Source organism: Eulemur rufifrons, chromosome 27 (assembly GCF_041146395.1).
Source record: "Eulemur rufifrons isolate Redbay chromosome 27, OSU_ERuf_1, whole genome shotgun sequence".
NCBI classification, from domain to species: domain Eukaryota; kingdom Metazoa; phylum Chordata; class Mammalia; order Primates; family Lemuridae; genus Eulemur; species Eulemur rufifrons.
In genome coordinates this window covers 14251453-14271678 of record NC_091009.1, presented here as the reverse complement: position 1 = coordinate 14271678, position 20226 = coordinate 14251453, and the positions used below count along the sequence as shown (strand labels likewise).

Here is a 20226-nt window from a genome sequence, read left to right as displayed (position 1 = left end):
CTATCAGCAGTCCCCAACCTTTTTTGGCACCAGGGACCGGTTTCATGGAAGACAATTTTTCCACGGACTGGAGTGTGGTGGGTGGGATGGTTTGGGGATGATTCAAGTACATCACATTTTTTGTGCAGTCGAACCTCTCTGCTGATGATAATCTGTATTTGCAGCCACTCCCCAGCACTAGCGTCACCAACTCAGCTCCACCTCAGATCATCAGGCATTAGAGTCTCATAAGGAGCGTGCAACCTAGATCCCTTTCATGTGCAGTTTACAGTAGGGTTCGTGCTCCTATGAGAATCTAATGCCACTGCTGATCTGACAGGAGGTGGAGCTCAGGAGGTGATGCGAGTGATGGGGAGCTGCTGCAAATATAGATGAAGCTTTGCTCGCTCACCTGCCACTCAGCTGTTCAGCCCGGTTCCTGGGGGTTGGGGACCACAGGTCTATATAGATAAGGGAAGAAGAGAGGAGGGGAAGAACAAAGCTTGTTGTCCTCACAGAACTTTTTATATAGATATAGATACACACACACACACACACACACACACACATCTTAATTATGTATTTATTTCATTGTATCACAGGTGACAGTTTTGGGTATGGCCTAAGAACCCCAGGGAAGAGTGTACTACATTTGGATAAATCCAGCAGCTGGGGTGACTCCCACTCCTGACTTTCAGAAGGAATGTAAAGAGAATAAAATTCTATCAAATTTGATTTTATAATATATATTTGAAATAATAGCTTCTAGTTATTGAGTTCTTATCATGTGTAGGCATTATGCAAAGTGTTTTACATGCATTGCCACCTCATTTTATTTTCCTTTTCCTTTTCACAAGCTTATGAGGTAGGAACTATTATTATCAATCCTATTCTACAGATGAGTTAAGAAAGAAGAAATCAGACAAGTTAGGGCCGAGTGTGGTGGCCAAGATCGGAGGATCACTTGAAGCCAGGAGTTCAAGACCAGCCAGGGCAACATAGCCAGACCCCTGTCTCTACAAAAAATAAATAAAAATAAAAAAATCTGCCAGGCATGATGGTGCAGGCCTGTAGTCCCAGCTGCTAAGAAGGCTGAGGTAGGAGGATCATTTGACCCTGCGAGTTGAAGGTTACAGTTAGCTATGATTATGCCACTGCACTCCAGCCTGGGACAGAGTGAGTCTTGTCTCTTTTGGGGAAAAAAAAGTCACCTATGGGATGGTGGCTTGCTGTACCTGATTTAAATCCCAATTTGTCTACCCTCCCTTCTTTACTTCTTTCCAAGAGGCTAGACTACAAAAAATTCAGATTCCAAAGAGAAAAATAAACTAGTACATGGATAATTTTTAAAAAGGGAACATAAGTTGAGTTTCTCAGCTACTTGAGAGGCTGAGACCAGGAGGATCCCTGGAGCCCAGGAGTTTGAGGACAGCCTGGGCAACAGGAGAACCCATCCCTAAAATCAGTAAGTAAAAAATAAAATAAAAATTTCAAAATGGGATACTAGACTTTTGAATTGAAAAAGGGATGGAAAAAGGGAAAACCACTTGTCAAAAAAGGCTGATCTCCTAGACATTAATGGGTGATTACTAACTCATTTCATTAAACTAAATTATAAATTTGCTTTTCAATTGTCTTATCACTGTCACGGCTCTGATGTGTCCTTTTCCATTTTCCAACTTCATCTTGGCTGAATGTGAGAAACGATTCGGTGTGTGTATAATCCTCGAAGCCCTGGAAGGATCTTTTGCCCCTATTGTTTTCTTGGGTGTTCTCACTCTGGGGGCCTGACATTCCTCGCGTGTCTCAGGCAATGAAGGAGCAGCGAAGCGCGGGGAAAGCGCACAAAAGACATGCAAAGGCTATCAGTGTAGAAAGATCAATTAGGTGCGAACACGAAACACCCAACACGCCGGGGAAGAGGAGAAAAATACCCTTTCCCAGAGGGTGGGAAACTGGTTGACCTTCTCTGAGGGTCCACAAAGAGGTGGACAGATGCAGTGGTGGACGGCTATCTTTCTGGACCACCGACCACCCGGACGCTCCCAGCAGACACAGCCTCAGCCCTCTGGTCCTAGGAGACAGGGGAGGGAGGGGAGAGGGGCTCAGGGCGAGAGGTCTCGGCCGGCAGCACGTTCCGGTCTTTCCTCCCAGCGCTGTTTCCATAGAGTTGCTAATGTTTCATTCATCTTGCAGGCGCCGCAGCTCCGGGGCAGGGTGGAGGCGGTTCGGTGGCGGGGCCCGAGCCAAACTGACTGCGCCCACCGGTCCTGCCCGGCCTGGGAGGGGTGGGACCGCGCGACGGGCCGAAGATGCCCGGCCGTCCCTCCGCCTGCTTCCACCTGGCACAGCCCCGCGGCTGGGTGCAAGGTCTGGCCCGATCTCCCGCCGAGCTGGGCCCACCGGGACACCAGAGCAATCCTGCGGCTCCCACGCCACTGCCCGAGTGATCGGCCCGAGGAGGCCGGAGGAGACGCAGCCTTCCCGCCAGGGTCTTGGGTCCCGCTGGCCAGCCGGCGCAGGGGACGCGCGCGCGCGCACACACACACACAGACACACACAGAGACACACACGCGCACACACACACGCAGGCACGCACGCACGCCCCCGTCCTCCTTCCCTCCCCGCAGCCGGATCAGCCCAGAGCCCACCGGCCCGGCCCCCTCCCGAGCGCGCCGCGCCCCCGCGGTCTCCGCAGGCCCCTCCCCCGGGGAGGGGAGCCGGGCGAGCGCGGGAGCCGGGCGCGGGGAGGGCCCGCGGTGGGGGAGTGTCTGGCTGCCCCCGCCCCTCGTGTGAGTGACTGGGCGAGGAGGTCCCCTCCCTCCTTCCCCCCCTCCCTCCCTCTTCCCAGTCTCCTCCCTCGATCGCTCCCCGCCAGCTCCTGCTCGCTCCCTGCCCACTCCCGGGGGGACGTTCCGTGCCGCGGCCGCCGCGGCCACCGCTTCTTTCACACTTTAGTTGGGAGCCGCGCGCCGCGCTCAGTGACTGGAGAGCTGGCCGCGCGCCGCCGCCTCCCGCACGCTCGCACGCGGCCCGGCTCCGGGCTCCTCGGCTTTTACTCCAAGCGGCGGGGCGGAGGGGGAGCCCCGGACACACCGTGGGGAGGAGGAGGGAGGAAGAAAAGAGGCGAGGAGCAAAGGGGCGGGGGGCGGGAGGCTTGCCACCTTCAGCCCCCCCGCGAGCGCCCAAGGTAAGCGTGAGCCAGCGCCGGCTCTAGGGCGGGGGGCGTTGGCGGCGCAGCCCGCCCCGGCTCGGCTCCCCCGGCGTCCCCGGGTGGGCAGGGAGGGAGGCCTGCGGGGTGTCTGCCGCGCGGAAGGGATGGGAGCCGCGATCGTGGCGCTGCCGGCGCGGGGCCCGGGCCGGGGCTGCTGCTGGTGCGGGGCCGGTGAGGCTGCAGCAAGGGACGGAAGCTGGGGTGGGGGGCTGCAGGGGGCGTCGGCTGCCCGGGGTGGAGGGGTTGGGATGCGGTTGGGGCCGCTGACGACTTTCGTCACACTGAGGCCTGGGTGGCTGGTGTGAGACACCCCTCCCTTGCCACCCGCACCCCCGCCGCCCTCAGCCTTCCTGCTCTTCTCTCGCTTTGCATGTAGCCACCGTACTTTGCAAGCCAGAGCTAGAAAGAAAACAACCAACATTTAGAATCCTTTGCCGAGTCCCAAGTCCCCTCTCCCGCTCCGATTGATTGATGTGTTTGTGTGGGTGGTGTGATCCCGGGGATTTCTGAAGTTTTGACCTTTTTGGGGTGGCTTGTTTCACTGCATCTGATTGCCCATCTCGGTGTATTCGTGTCCCTACGAGGCAGCCGGAGGGTGCTTGGTTATTGTACACGGAACGGATTTCACTCCCCTCTGCAGGCAGTTCGCGAAGTGCTGCCGCCGAGGCTGCCTTTGGTCTGCTGGTTAATGTCCTTCCCCTATCATCCACCCTGCCCCCTCCCTCTCCGGAGGGTTTTTTTTTTTTTTTTTCTCTTTCACTTACTGTTTGTGTGAGAGGAGTCCTGGGCTTAAGGGCTCTCATCACCCATTCATTTCTCTTCTAAAGCTCTGATGGCTCGTGCATGTTGGTAAAATTTGGGGTGGCTTTCTTTGCTCCAAGAGTTGCATGGTCAGAGATAAAAATATACACACACAAACCCGCATTCATTCTGAGATGGGAAGCACAGATTGAGAGAGAAGTGATCTGTTTCCAATAGGAAGTTGAAGACCTATGAGATGTCTTCCATCGTCTGTGGGTTAGGAAAATTGTTTTAAAATAGATAGTGCTTATGTTGTGCGTGACTGGAAGACAGCCATAAGTTCAGTTATTGGAGCAACTCTGAAAGTGATACACCCTGGCCACCCAGAACCTCAGTACAGACACACGTACTCTGACTCAGATGTTGGGAGAGGGGCTGATACACCATAGATTCCATGTAGTAGTGTTTTTTTTTTTTTTTTTGTAGGAGACTATACAGACCATTTGGGGAAATGACAAGATCATTACACAGACAGATGTAATGAACACCTCCCTATTCAAGGATATGGGCTCAGCTTCTGCCTAATTAGAATAACCTTTCAGTTTGGTAGAATTGGGATGTACCAGCATAGAAACAAACATGGGTGGAGTGGACCTGGGGCTGCTGTATCTCTGTTGTTGGCAGAAGGTGATGTTTCTGAAGGGTCTTTTAAGGCCAAGATGCTGCATTGGGAGTTCTTCTCTCCATTTTCATACATGTAGAACTGAGTTGTAGGATCAGTAGAACATGTTCTGTGTTGGCTGTTTGGAAATGCAATTGTCAGACATGGAAATTAATTTGGACTTGATCACCTGTTTTTGTTTTTCTACTTACAAGGTAGGAAGTGACAGTGATAGGACAACTGAGTGTATTTATAGGTATTAAACCGATGCTGGGACTAGCACTTCACAGATCAGATCAGATCACAAATGCATCCTTGAAATATACTGTTCCTTAATGTTTTCTGCTGTGTAAACCTGGCTCAGAGAACAGCCCTGTTACAGGGCCACCAGGGAAAGCAGCAAAAACAAGCACACTCAGCCCTTGGATGAGTGGCTGCCTGGGGGGGGGGGGGCGGGGTGCTTTTCTTGTCTAGCATTATCTCAGTTGGGGCATAACTGAGAAAATGGCCTTGGGTGGTAGAGAGTTCTCACGTCCTCCAGTGTTAAAAGTTCATCCTGGAAGGACCCTGAGGTTCTATTTTCCAGCTGAGCCTCTGCTGACTCAGTTTTACTCTGAGTTGAGAGAACTGATAATTTTCTTTTCTTTGCTCTTCATTTATCCTTTCCCTGCCCCATCTCATCTTATCATTTAACGTGGATTTCTGGGAATTAACAGGCCACTGTCTGAAGTGCTTTGAGCTTCCTGGAGAATCACAGGGTATAAATACTATTTGCTATGACTGACTCAAAAGCCTTACCAAAGAGGAAGGTGGTTTGTGCCATTATGAGTGTCATTTGCAGGTTGATGGGGCCTCAGCACTGTGTTGGATTTGTGACCTGTCAAGCTCTGAGTGTTGCATCCTGAGTGGCTTGCCCCAGGCCCTAAGTGGCCCCTTTCTATCAGATATTTTTTGTCAAAGAAGGAGAACCGAAGGCCGGGGGGAGGGATTGTCATGGCACCACCCAACAGGCAGGAGAGGGCAGGGGACGTGTTCACAGAAGGTTGCTATGTGTGATAAGTATCACCAGCTTCATTTGAACTCATCAGGATAACTCGTAGCCATACAGGGCACCTTTTGTGGCTTACACACTTAAGTACACAGGTCATGGGGTTCTGTGTCCTTCCAAGTTTTCTTCCAGCTCTAGTTGTAGGGTGGCCCTAAGGAGATAACATGATAATAATTCTGGAGGAAGACTGTAGAAGGAGAATGCCAGTTAACAGAGAAGTTGGTTAAACCTCGCTGTCTTATGATACTTTGTTTTTCTCCAGCTTCTTAGAACCAAATATAAGGGGGGATTTGCTTTGTGTGTCATGTCTGTACTTTCCTTCTTGCTGTTTTGCCGACGTCTCAGAATGTGGGCCCTGCTTGTTTTAGGTGGTTTAAACTATTTAATTCTGGTCTCCTCATGGGTAGGATGAAATCCAGACTCATCAGAGAGGTTTAGGGATAGTGTGTTCACATGGACAGACTGGAGCACTCCAGTAAGGCCCTCTGAGCAGCACTGTGCTGATTATCCATCAGAAGTGAAGGTATGGCAGGTCTGATCTTGCAATGCAAGTTTACGTGAAAATAATTCATATATAAAAGTTGATTTGCCTCCAACTTTTAGGAAGATATTGACTATGTAAATCAATTTATATATCTTGCAAATAGGAGTTCACTGAGATATTGGATGGATCAGTCTTAGTTTCATGAAAATATATATCTCTTAAAAAAACTATTTGGGAAATGGATACAGTGCAGGCTCGCTCCCCAGATGATGGGAGGATTACATGATAAAATGCAGGTGGGAGGACCCGATACAATGTACATGGTATTCAGATGTCTCACTGACCTTTTTTCCCCCAGCATTACTCTGTAAAGATATTTTTATTTTATTAATATGTTTTTAGCCAACAAGTACTTGCATTTTTGGCCATTTCATGCATGTCCTGTTCTTCTTTAAGCCTCAATTTTAAAAGTCCCATAGCATGGGGAAATAAAAGTTGTGGTTAATTAAGTTCTCGATAAATATGAAAGGCAGATTGTAATAGACCGGTATAAAGTACTGCTTAGAAACCTATGAAAACAGGATTAGGGTTTGTGTGCAGGAAGAATTGCGACAGTGAAACTATATTTTAAAAAATGGTGACAGTTTTGACTTTAAGAGATCATAATTCAAGAGCTTATCTGAAGTGACGTGTAAATTATATATATATACATATTTTTAAAGTAGGCAGTTATTTCGCTTGACTATCTCAGTTCTAAAGTTTAGTTTTGTAAGTTATAGTTGCAACAAGAAACAACATGACATGCTGCGGTTACGCAATTATGACAAGAGTGGTTGGACATAAACTGGGCTGGGATAAGCATAGAAATGAACACATGACCGTGTCTGCAGGCACCAGGAGTTAAGAAGTTCCTTTACCTTTTTATTAACTATGTTGCTGGAAACTATTTCCCAGGTTGTAGGCTAGTCACCTAATGTAAAGATTGCTTTCTCTGTACACTTGTGAAAGGAGATGCAACTTCTCCAATCTGAAATGGAAACTGAGAAGATTAATTGACCAAGCTACTGGAAGACAGGGCTGTCCTGGTCATTTCAGCAGTCCCCATAGCAGCCAGCACTCTGCCTTGCACTTGGAAGTCACTCAGTGAGTGATTGAATTGAATGGAATTTGCCTCATTAGTGAAGATCTGTAATGTGTCAAAACCTCCTTGGAGAAATACATTAGATGCAGATTTATGTTTTAATAAATCCATATGATAGTTTGTTAAGAGCTTTGTATTATGCCTCAGGTAGGGTTTTTGAATGTTGAAACATATTTGACAGGAAAGTAAACATACCAAGCATGATGTCCTCTCAAATGACTGGAATTTCTAGTTAGGGACATCTTGATTTGGAATACATGTAATTTCTCTATTTGACGGCTGTTCCTTCCCTTATGATTGTAGCTATGGTCTTCATCTTATGTGCCTGAGGGGCTCAGTGAATAGCAGTCCTCATATTTATAGTGTCCCTTACGATTTTCAAAGTCCTTTCATGTACCCCGTCTCATGTGACATTCGGCTACAGCTGGGACCCCCTCCAGAATGTGCCTGGACCAAGGGGTGGTGGATAGGTACTGGAGAAGCTCAGCAAGCCCCACCTCTTGATTTATTAGACTCACTTCTGCTCCCTCTAAAATAACTTTTAAAAAGGAAAGTTGCAACCTGCTAGTGTATGGAGCTCACTCAGGCTCCCAGCCTCCTGTGGCTCTTCCCCAAACCTGTTCTCTCCCTTGGGTTGGCTTTTCCTTCTTCATCCACCTTTGCCAGATATCCCTTCACCTTCCTATTCTTTCTGAAGCGTTTCCATGTTTTTCTGCCCCCCAGATGCTTATCCATAAGCTCTCCTGCTTCTTATCCACCATCTTACTTTTGTCGAAAGACTTCACTTTTATGTGTCTGAATGAGCTTTCCAAGTACTGTACTTTAACCGTAGGGGAGCTCCAGATCCACTTTCTCTCTGACTCCTCCCACCCATATGCCCAACATAAACTTCCTGCCTCCAGCCCAGCAACGCCCTTTGCCCTTAGGGCCCCTCTTCTGTCCTGCTTCGCCCCACATGCCTTCATCATTCCTGCCACCCACTTCTCCCCATCAAGCCTTCAGATCTTCCAGCACATACCTGCCTCTGCCTGTTTCCCAGGCTCCCGCCATCTCAGCAGATGTGTTTATAGCATTCATGAATCGACATCCACGTACTTCATACCTTGTAGACAAATGGAACTAGAGCACCCTCAAGTTGAGAGATCTTTCTGCCTTTGTTTTCATTTTTGATTCCACTATGTTGTATTGTTGACTTTTTAAGGCCCTTAAGCCATTGGATAATAGTGAAGTGCTTTGCTTCTTCACTTCACTTAGCTATTATATCCTCCTTTGGATAACAGATAAAGGAAAAATCTTGATGGTTATTGTTATTTTTAAAGATTTGGAGAACAGATCTTGAAAAGCATTTTGGAAATTTTCCTAATAGCACCAGTGAAAGGCTTTATTACACACCACTTTATTACTTGCTAATCACAAAAGTAAAATGGTTTATATAATTTCATCTTCATTACCTTCTTTTGTCCTTTGGTTAAGTAAATGTTGGTTACATAAATATTACTGTAACTTGAACAAAAATTTTTTCTCATTTGTTGTAGTTTTTACTGCTTTCCATGAAAATTTTATAAGCTCATGGGACACATTTATGCCAAGCAAAGATTCTTTAGCTAACACCTCACATTGTTGGTTTCCCCTGTAAGTTTGTAGCCTCTGTTGGCACCATGAATAGGGTCAGTGGGAAAAATAGTAGTAAATTGAGGACTACTACTGGAACAACATATCCCATTGACTCATTACATACAAATTTGGATTGGTCTTTTTAGAAAACTGCTCTTCAAAAGTAGATTCAGCACTAGTTATGCAATAGCCTGAGTGCTTTAGGGCTTTTCGAAGAGGATGCATTAAAGCAGAGCAGGGAGATGATGGTTTTAAAGTAAGAATTCTCTTTCTTTGATGGATTTCTATTTTATTTGAGTGCAGTGGATATTACAGTAGTTTCAGTTCATTGTTAAACTGTGTGTTAGAATATCTTCCACTTCACTTGATAATCTATGGTTTTCCCCACTTGAACTGGGTAGGGAAAGGGGCATGAGAAGTTGATAGTTTTCACTGAAGTGTGGTGTGGGGTCATTTTCCATATGCGTCATCACAGGGGTACATGGTAAGGAAGGTGCTCTCACCAACCCAAGAGGTACTGTGTATGTCACAGCTACTCCTAAAAGCTTCTCCCTGAACCCCAAGGTTGACAACGAGATATATACATGGTTGCATACATTATTGTAGAGCCCCAATATTAACACCACAGTTTTTTTCATGAGACACTTGAATGGCCAGGTGTAAAGTAAGGAGGTGCTGCAGGCCACCAGGCTGTGATTTGCAGAGAACTTTTCAAAGACACAGATAGTTGATACACGCCAAGCAGTGACTTCTTTAGCAGTTCTATCTGAAAGTTCTGCCAGAAGCAATTTTCCAAATATAATTTTGTAGCAGTTCTTATAATTAATAAGTTATAAAGGAACAAGACTCATACATCTCGTTATATGTTTCAGGCAGATACTATTTTGATGAAGGAAGTGAGAATCCAGGAACGTCTCTGAGTTCCTTAGTGTTTGCTGAAAATTCAGATGTTCTGGTTTGTGTGCCAGGAATCTATGACAATCTAGATACAACTTCCCAAACAAATCTTATGCTTAACCTCCATGGTCTCCCCAACATCCACCCCCACCTTGCCTTGGCATATCCCTCTTCCCTTCTGCTGTTGCTCTTGAGATCCAAGCCATTTCTCAAGTCTCTGTTCACATGCCACCCCCTCCAAGGATCCCTTTGGCTGCCGTAACAGTGATTTCTCCCTTACCCTCCATGAACTCCTGCAACGCTATTTGATGCTTAGTTTATTTCCTGATTAGTTTTGTTTTCATTCGTGTATTTTTTTTGTCCCCAGCCAAAGGTAAGCCCTCATATCATGTCCACTGGGCTTTCAGAGTAGCTTGTGCTGAGTAAGTAGCTATTGGTTGATTGACAGCAGGTGATTGATCTGAGGCTTGGAATTTCTCTCTATGAAGACCTTGCTCCCATTTAAAACTCTCTTTAACCAAATGAGGAAATATAGTCGGAATGAGAATAGGTAATGGGAATTTTTTAATTCCCTTGTTGGCCAAGGTTAAGGCACCTAATCTTTATTATTCACTCCGGTAATTTATTGAACATTTACTTTTGTGGATGACGCTTTGTGTCCTCTCAGTGCCTGGCACTGGAGAGATGCTGGAAATAGAGAGCTATAAAGGCCTGGCCCTACCTTTGTGGAGTTCTCAGACAAACAGGGGAATTGACACGCGAACACATGATACGTTCTGGAGAGACAAAGGTGCTTTGGCGTTGAGATAAGAAGGCGCTCAGCTCTGGCCAGTAGCGGCAGACGGTGCATCACATTTTCCCTGGGACAGTTCTGGCTTATTCCCACTGTCCAACATAGTTAACAAGAGCATCCCCTTTACTCTCAGAAGGGTCCCAGTTTGGACAATAAATGATGGTACCTCAACACTGAGAAGCCATAGAAGGTTTCACAGAGAGAGAAGTATTTGGAATAACACTTGAAAGCTACACGGGAGTCCCTTAGGGTGCTGCTTACATTGCCAAAAATATTGGGGGAACTAACACTGGTTCACTAACTTTTAATTATTCTCATTTTGCTGTGGACGCATAGACCAGTTCACAGGCTGGCATTTGGGGATAGAGGGGCTTGGGGACGACGGAAGATGAAGTAGGGCATTTCAGGTGGGAGCCACGCAATGACGTGGAGCCACGTGGCTATGAGTTGATGTGACTGGACTTTCCACATGTGATGGAGAACCATCAGAGATGAGCTGATGAACTATAAAAAGCCTTTTACGTTATGCTAAGAGTTTGGATTGTTGCCCAAATTATAAGCAACAGGAGGCATTCAAAGATTGTAAAGAGGGAAGAGACATAATTTGCACCATAGTTGATTCTTTCATGAGTGTGGGTAAGAGGCTGGAGGGGACAGAGATAAGTAGAGTAAGCAAACTCTAGTACCAGGTTGGTAGGAGATGCTGGGAGCTGAGCTAATGCCTGAACAATGAGAAAGGGGACAGATAGGAGAAGATTTAGGAAGCAGAATTGATAGGACTCAGTGATAATTGGACATGGAGCGTGATGAAAGCGATAGAGTAAAGGATACTTGCAAAATTTCTGGATGGATTCTCCTCACGGAAATGGGGAATCCAGGGATTGGGGGAAAAGACAGTTAACTCAGTTTGAAATACGTTGAGTTTTAGGTGTATATATTCTCTTAGGTGGAGCAGCTAACAGGTAATTGAAATTCTGGTCTGGAGTTTAGAAGAGAGGTTTGGGATAGCATTATGAGTATGATCTCAGCTCAGTCATCATTTTCTCCGGGAATCGTTCCCTAATTTCCATGATAAGGTCAAATCTCTCTATTCTGCCCTCTCACTGCACCATGCACCTCCTCGCCTGAGTGCACTTTCCAGTATAATAATTGCACATTCATTTTTGAGATTCTTTCATTAGTGTTAATACCAGCTGCCAACTGTAAGGTCAATGAGGGTGAGGCTATATCTGTTTAGATCCTCCTGTTTCGAAAGAACACCTACCATACAACAGGGGGCCCAGCACATATTTGTTGACTGGATGAATGAATCAATGAATGAGAGTGTTTGTAAATGTGGTAGTTGAAGCTATTGTGTTTCAGCATGAGGTTGCCCAGGGAAAGTATGTAGAAGAAGAAAATGGAACAGTGAGTTCTGGGGAACTCCACCCTCTCAGAGGTGTGCTGGAAAAGGATGATGAAAGAGACTCGAAGAGGCAGGAGAACCAGGCAAGCATGGCGTCTGTCAGAGAGGAAAGAGGGAGCGTCAAGCACTGGCATGTGGTCAGAATTGTTGCATGAAGAAGTAAAATAATACTGAAGAGATTTTCTCAGGATTTGTAATGTCTTATTAAATACAGGTGGGAATATTTACCTTATGGGAGGCTATCAACCTGTTTCCTCACTGTTAAAAAGCTCTGTATGGCTACTTAGCATTGTAATATTATACTATTAGCTTACGCTGCATGCAAAGTTTAATGTTTTATCACTTTGTTAGTTTTGTATGTTCGGAACCTGAGTTTAGCCTTATATAATTTATGCCCAGCACCCAATGTAGCAAAAAATTTGGAGCCATGTTTTGGGAGAATGATGAAACAGCACAATGTTTAATCATTGTGAATTTATCAGTGTGCATATTGATTTATAAGGGGATAAAAACACATAGGCATTTACATTTCACCAGATGAATAGCCATCAACAGTGAGGACACATTAAGTTACAGCAACGGATGGCTAATTGTCTGATTCCAGAAGTGGAGGCTGAGAAGCAATGTCATCAAAGGTTTGTAGTATAAATAGGGAAGCTCACTGCAGAGTATGATTGTTACTTTTCTCAGTCTCCACTGAGAGACTCAAGGCAGAGGTGGGTGGGGGTGTCCTAAAATAGTGGGAAGAATATGGGCTTTGGATTCAGCAGATTCTATCCCAGTTCTACCACCTCCTAACTCTAGCTTCGTGATCTTGAAAACAATGGCAATAATTGACAGTAGTAATAATATTAATAAAACATATATTGAGTGACTACTCTCTGCCCAGATATGTTACTCTGTGCTGAGTATGTCACGTGCATTATTTCTTTAATGTTTGCAACAAGTCTATGAGGAACCTACTACTATTACTTCTGCTTTATAGATAGGGAGGAACTGAGGCTCGGCATGTTTGGGACCTTGACCAAAGTCTCGTAGCAAATAAGTGATGGTGCTGAAACTGGAATCCGGGCTCTCCCCCTCTAAAGCCAGGCCAGGCTTTTCATGATCAACTCATGGCCAATTCTGTTTCCCCTCCCAAAGACCCACTCCTTTCCCTCATCTACTTGCTGCTTTTTGAAACAAATCGCAGACGTTCTATAATCTCATCTGTACATACTAGATGACAGTAGACATGTGTCCCATCCCTTAACGACAGGGATATTCTCTTAGAAATGTGTCATTAGGGCCGGGTGCGGTGGCTCACGCCTGTAATCCTAGCACTCTGGGAGGCCGAGGAGGGTGGATTGTTTGAGCTCAGGAGTTCGAGACCAGCCTGAGCAAGAGCGAGACCCCATCTCTATTAAAAATAGAAAGAAATTATATGGACAGCTAAAAATATATATAGAAAAAAAATTAGCCGGGCATGATGGCGCATGCCTGTAGTCCCAGCTACTCGGGAGGCTGAGGCAGAATGACTTGAGCCAGGAGTTGGAGGTTGCTGTGAGCTAGGCTGACGCCACGGCACTCTAGTCCGGGCAACAGAGTGAGACTCTGTCTCAAAAAAAAAAAAAAAAAGTGTCATTAGATGATTTCCTCGTTGTGCACACATCATAGAGTGCACTTATACAAACCTAGATGGTGTAGCCTACTACATGCCTAGGCTATATGGTGTGACCTATTGCTCCTAGGCTATAAACCTGTATAGCATGTTATGTACTGAATACTCTGGGCAATTGTAACACAATGGTATTTGTGAAACTGAAAATATCTAAGCATAGAAAAGATACAGTAAAAATATGGTGTAAAAGATAAAAAAATCGTACACCTGTATAGGGCAGCTCCATTATAATCTTACGAGACCACTGTTGTATATATTGTCCGTCCTTGACTGAATCATCATTATGCAGGACATTGTACATATTTCTAGAAGATAAGGACTCTTTTCTATTAACATTACCATGATATCATGATCATACCTACATTTTAACAAGAATTCTTTAATATTAAATGTTCAGAGAGCAAATTTCCTTGATCATCTCATAATTTTTTAAAAATGATGATTTTGTTACATTCAGGATCCAAACGGTTTCCACAGCTGAGAGATACATTTGTCTTGTTTATAGGTTTCCTTTCTCTATTTTGCCCTTTTCTTTTTTCTTCCCTAGTAGTTTATTTGTGGAGGAAACAGGGATTTGTTCTATAGGATTCCTTGCATTCTATGGTTTGCTGATTGCTTCTTCTTTCTTGGTGTTCGTTACTATGTTCCTCTGTTTCCTATAATTTCTGTAAACTGATAGTTTGACTGAAAGCTTGCCCAGGTATTTTAGCAAGAGGACATCATAGGCGGTGTGAAGTACTTCCTATGACGTCACATCAGGAGGCACACAATGCCTTCTTATTTATTCTTTTGTGACATTAAGACTGATCAATGGATTTAGGTGATGTCAGCCTGCGCTTTCCATTATAAAGTTTCCCCAGGCCCTTCAAAAATCAGTGATGATAATTATTATTTCAGTACGGATTGTAAAATGGTGATATTCTGTCATGCATTTACATTTGCTAACTGGAATTTGTCTCTCAAGAAGACCTTAACTGCATCAACTATTTGGTCACCGTGAGATATAGTTTATGTAGGAAAATTAATGCTTATCTTTCTCCCCTCTATTTAGACCAATGTTCAGAACAATGCATTGATTTTGTAGTATCCTCCAAAGGAGACCAATGAGGAATTTTTTTTTTCAAGTATCATTATGAACTTGTGGATTTTAATACAATTTATGTGTTATAATCCCATGCAGTCTTTTATTTTGAAGCTCAAATTATTAATATCTTTGTCCAATGGGAGACATTTTAAATTGGCTTCTGAATCCTTTTGATGAGAGACTACAGTAGTTTCATAACTTCTTTACTTTCTTGTTTAATGAGATATTTCAGATTTATCTTGTATTTTTCCTGCCCCAGATCTTTTTAGTGGTAAACAGTATTTAGAGACCACAGTTGGAGTGTTAAGGGTTCTCATTGCCTTTGAGCTAGTCATTGGTTTTAGGCCTTTTCATCAGACAGTTAGGAAAATATATGTGTGTGCATATCTATCTACTCAGATATATACACTTGCATGTGTATATGCTTTTGTGTATGCAAATATAATGTACATATTTACATATTATTTCTGTTTAACATAAGCAAACTTATCTTTATTTCTTCCCCCTTAAAGGAAGGTTGTATACTGTAGTTCTGCACTTTGCTTTTTGCACTTAGTAGTACATTTCAGAGATCACTCTGGATCACAGATAGGAGATATCTCATTGCATTTTATATGAATAACTACAGAAACTCTACTGTGTAAATATACCAAAATTATTCATTTGGATATATGGTTGTTTCTAGTCTTTTGCTCTTACATTCTGCTGGGGAATGGTTTATTTTTGTCGATGGGGGTTTATTTGCAAATCAAACATAAATCCTGAGCTGATTTATAAACTAGATGGACAGCTGAATGAACAGTGCTGCAGTGAACAACCTTGTGAATATTTATGTTCATATTCTTGCCAGTTTATCTTTAAGATATTAATAGATTCTTAGAAGTGGGATTGCCAGGTCAAAGGATAAACACGTTTCAGTTTTGCTAGATATTGCCAAACCCTTCTGTGGGTGCTGTGTGCTATACTATTTTGCGTTCCTACTTGCTAGCAAAGGATGAGAGTGCCTCTTACCCCATAGCCTCCCAACAGAGCTACTGTACAATATTTGGGTCGTTGCTATCTAAATAGTGAGAAATGATTCTCTAGTGTAATTTTAATTTGTATCTCTCTTATCATGAGCTAGCTTGAACTCTTTTTCATATGTTTAGAAGTTGTTTGCATTTTTTTTTCTGTAAACTCTCCATATTTTTGTGCCGATAGTGTTGTAGGTCTTTTTCCCTTTATTTTATATTAGGGATGTTATCCCTAATATTTGACAAATTTGTTTCCCAGTTTATCATTTGTCATTTTTCTCTGGTTCCAGTGTTGTTAAAGTAAATTATTTTCTTTGTGAAGTCAGTTTTATCAGTCTTTATTGCCTCCTCGTTTTGAGTCATTTTTTTAAAAAAATTTCCTTACTTCCAGGTCGTAGAGCAACTCTGTCCGATAGAAATAAATATAATACAAGCCACATATGTAAATTTTTATTAGCTACATTAAAAATGCAAAAGGAAACAGATGATATTGATTTTAATAATACATCTTTTAACCCAATATATCAAAAATGTTATTTTGATAAGTAATTAGCATTTAAAAATATTAATGAAATAATTTACACTCTTCTTTTCAAGCTAAGTTTCCAGAACTGATGTGTGTTTTGTACTTTGAGCACATCTCAATTTGGTCACTAAATTTTCATTGCAAATACTTGATCTGTATTTAGATTTCATACAGTTTATAGTTGACAAAGGTAAATTCACATAATCAGGTTGTCCCAGGTGTACTTAAAAGTTTTTCAGGGACCAGAGACACCAGCTGCTGGATCATCTCAAAAAGAAGGAAAAGTTTTAGATGAAAAAGAAAAAACAAACAAACATAGATATCAGGTATAGTTCTGAGGGAAACATGCCAGAACCTACCAGAGACTCCATGGGAAGAAGCTGCGGAGCAGAACAGGAAGGAGCAAGGTAGCAGCAGAGATCAACCCCCAAGAGCCTTGTAGTCCAGTGAGAAGCGTAGGTGGAGAGGTTTGTTTCTCCCCCGACTCCTCACATCTCTGCTGGATGGCGGGTTCCTGAGCTGCTGGAGGGAACTTCTGCCCACATGAGCTCAGAGACTGCTGCGGCCAGTGAGCTGGGAGCCTCTTGTGGACAAGGCATCAGCCTCCCGGGCCCCCTGGGGTGTCTGCTGTCTCCACAGACCCCAGCCGGGATGGCAGGCACCATATTGCTTCTCTACCCTCCGAGCACCTTTGTCTTTCCCAGGGGGCTTCACCTCCTCAGGTCTCGTCTCACTCGTCCCCACACGGACATTTTCCAACTCTGGTCCCGACTGCCGGAGCCACAGGGGTCCAGCAGGTCCTGAGTGATCTGCGCTACTCCAGTGCCTGGAAATTTTGGGTGAGCATCTTCCCGGAGGGAGGGAGGGATGGGCATGACCAGAGTGCTAGCTTTTCATCTTCCAGACTCTTTTTCTCCCCCTTCCCCTCCCCCACCCACAGCTGCCAAGAGAAACAATTGAGCCACCACCCTGAGGCTTCCACAGAGCGTGGGGCTCAGACCTTTCCTCTTGGAGTCCTGCAGCAGACTGAGGGATGCTCGGACTGTGAGCTCCCTGCCCATCAGCTATCCCTGGTGCTGCTTGCCTGGTGACTATATCAGAGCGGGGCACACCCTGAGATGGAGGGACATTGAATCTGCTTGGGTACCCCATGGGCAACTCGGGACCAGTGCACTCCTCCCTGGCATGGTCAGGGATTGATCTTCAGGGACTTGAGGACAAACCCCCAGGCCAGATCCAGATCCTGTACCCTCAGGTCTCAACTGCATTTGCCCCGGGGGCAGGGACAGGAGAATTATGAATTAGTCTTGGAAGGCAAGGGAGCCCGCATGGGCAGGTCATGGGGGAGAGTACAGTATAGGTCCTAGCTGCAGCATGCTCACAGGGCATCCCTCACCCCAAAGGAGGGCTGTGCTCTCAGCTCAGGCTGGCATCCTAGGCAGGGAACTTTGCGACCCACATCACGGTTGTGGCGGAGCCTGGCTGGCTTGAGCTCCTGCCTACTGGTAGATGCCAAGGAGGGGGAACCTAGGAGAAAGAGAGGGCAGAGAAGAGCGAGGCCTGCTCCAGACTGTGAGATTGTAAGTCTCAGATGGCCCTGCCTCCACAAACAGGCTGTCTGGTTGGGTGGGGCCAATTCAGCCTCTCCCTGGCAGCTTTGCCCAGAAGCTGGGAGCAGACCTTGGACCCCTGCTGAAACAGATACCTTGCCAGCTTTTGTAGAGCCGGAGGGCAAGCTCACCCAACCCAGCCCCACCCAGCTGTCCTCCCCCACCCACCTCTTCTGTGGCAGAGAATAAGGACTCACCTGAAGTTCCAGGGCCCCACTTACCACCTAGAGCATTCAAGTGTTTCTCCTTAGGAGCTAGACCCGGTTACAGCACCCCAAAATAACACTGGACCTTGTCCCTTTTGGCAAGCACCACCTAGTGACAGGGAGGTCAATTTGCATGCCCTTTACCATATTTTCTGACTCAGTCATACAGGGTGCGGTTGATTCTCATCCACAAGCACCACATACTAACTCAGAGATTCAACTGGACATGACATTATCTAAATAAAAGAAAATCCAAAAATAAGAAGCAACAGCTATTCCAGATGAGAAGATATTAGCAAAAGGACTCTGGAAGTATGAAGAATCACAGTGAAAGGTCACCCCTAAAAGGGAAAACCAGCTTTCTAGCAATGGATGCCAACCAAAATCAGAATATTGAAATGATAGATAAAGAATTCCAAATATGGATTATAAGTAACCTCAATGAAATAAAAGAAAAAACTGAAAACCAACACAAAGAAACCACAAAAAAATCAGGAAATGAATGAAAAATTCCATAAAGAAATTGAATTAATAAAAAAAATCAAACAGAACTTCTCGAAATGAAAAACTGATTCAAGAAAATGCAAAAACACAGTGGAAAGTCTTAAAAATAGACTAGACCAGGTGGAAGAAAGAATCTCAGAGCTTGAAGACAACACCTTTGAACTAAACAAGTCAGTCAAAGATAAAGAACAGAGAATTAAGAGGAAGGAGCAAAGCCTACAACAACTATGGGATTATGTAAAGAGGCCAAACATAAGAATTATAGGCATTCCTGGGGGTGAAGAAGAAAACACACAAGGGTTGTAAAACCTATTTGAGGGAATAATTGAGGAAAACTTCCCTGGTCTTGCTAGAAATTTAGATATCCAGGTACAAGAAGCTCAATGCACACCTGGGAGATTTCTTGCAAAGAGGCGATCATCGTGACACATAGTCATCAGCCTAGCCAGAGTTAACATGAAGGAGTAACTCTCGCCAGCAGTAAGGTGAAAACATCAGGTAACTTATAAAGGAAACCCATTAGGCTAACTACAAACTTCTCAACTGAGACCTTACAAGCCAGAAGGAATTGGAGCTCCATCTTCAATTTCTTGAACAGAATAATGACCATCCTAGAATTTTGTATCCTGCAAAAATAAGTTTTAAATATGAGGGAGAGATAAAGACTGTTTCAGACAAGCAAACACTGAAGGGATTTTTCAAGACCAGACCTGCCCTGCAGGAAATACTCAGATTTGCATTATACATCAATCAGCACAGTAGAAACTCACCAGTGTAAAATTACCCAAAAGCTAAAGCTCAGAGCCCATATAAAATAATGGCTTAAGAGGTAAAACAAAGCAACAAGGTCCTACTCAACAGGATGAACAGAAATGCATCCCACTTATCAATCCTTTCAATAAATGTGAATGGCTTGAATTCCCCGCTCAAGAGACATAGGCTGGCTGATTGGATTAAAAAAAAAAAATACAAGCAAAGTATCTTCTGTCTCCAGGAAACACATCTAACCTACAAGGACTCATTCAGACTCAAGTTGAAAGGCTGGAAAATAATATTTCATGCAAATGAAAATCAAAAGAAAGCAGATGTAGCCATTCTCATATCAGATAACATAGATTTCAAATCAAATATAGTAAAGAAAGACAAAGAGGGTCATTATATAATGGTAAAAGGAGCAATTTATCAAGAAGCTATAAAAATCCTAAATATTTATGCACGTAACAGAGGTACACCCAGATTCATAAAGCAGACCCTCTTAGATCTAAACAAAGAGATAAACAGCAACATCGTAATTGTCAGGGACTTCAACACCTTCTGGCAGAACTGGACAAATCCTCCAAGCAGAAAATAAATAAAGAAAAATTGGACTTAAATGGGACGGTAGAGCAAATGGGCCTAACAAACATTTACAGAAAATTCTACCCCGAAACTACCAAATATACATTCTTCTCATCAGCGCGTGGAACATTCTCTAAAATAGATCACATCTTAGGCCACAAAACATGTTTCAACAAAATAAAAAAAATAAAAATTATACCATGTATCTTCTCAGACCACAGTGGAAGAAAATTAGAAATCAACACCAATAGAAAAATTCAGTCCTACACAAAGTCATGGAAATTAAACAGCCTACTGCTGAATGAGTA

The 20226-nt window shown here is 44.2% G+C and overlaps 1 protein-coding gene across 2 annotated transcripts in view; it reads left to right on the top strand.

Annotated features, from left to right (window-relative positions):
* Positions 1–2904: 2904 nt before the first annotated feature.
* C27H1orf21 (chromosome 27 C1orf21 homolog) overlaps positions 2905–20226 on the top strand; it is a 222691-nt gene continuing 205369 nt past the window's right edge. For both annotated transcript variants that reach the window (XR_011231536.1, XM_069459308.1), the window contains exon 1: positions 2905–3169. The gene's annotated coding sequence lies outside the window, so the exon portion shown is untranslated. The remainder of the gene's footprint in view (positions 3170–20226) is intronic.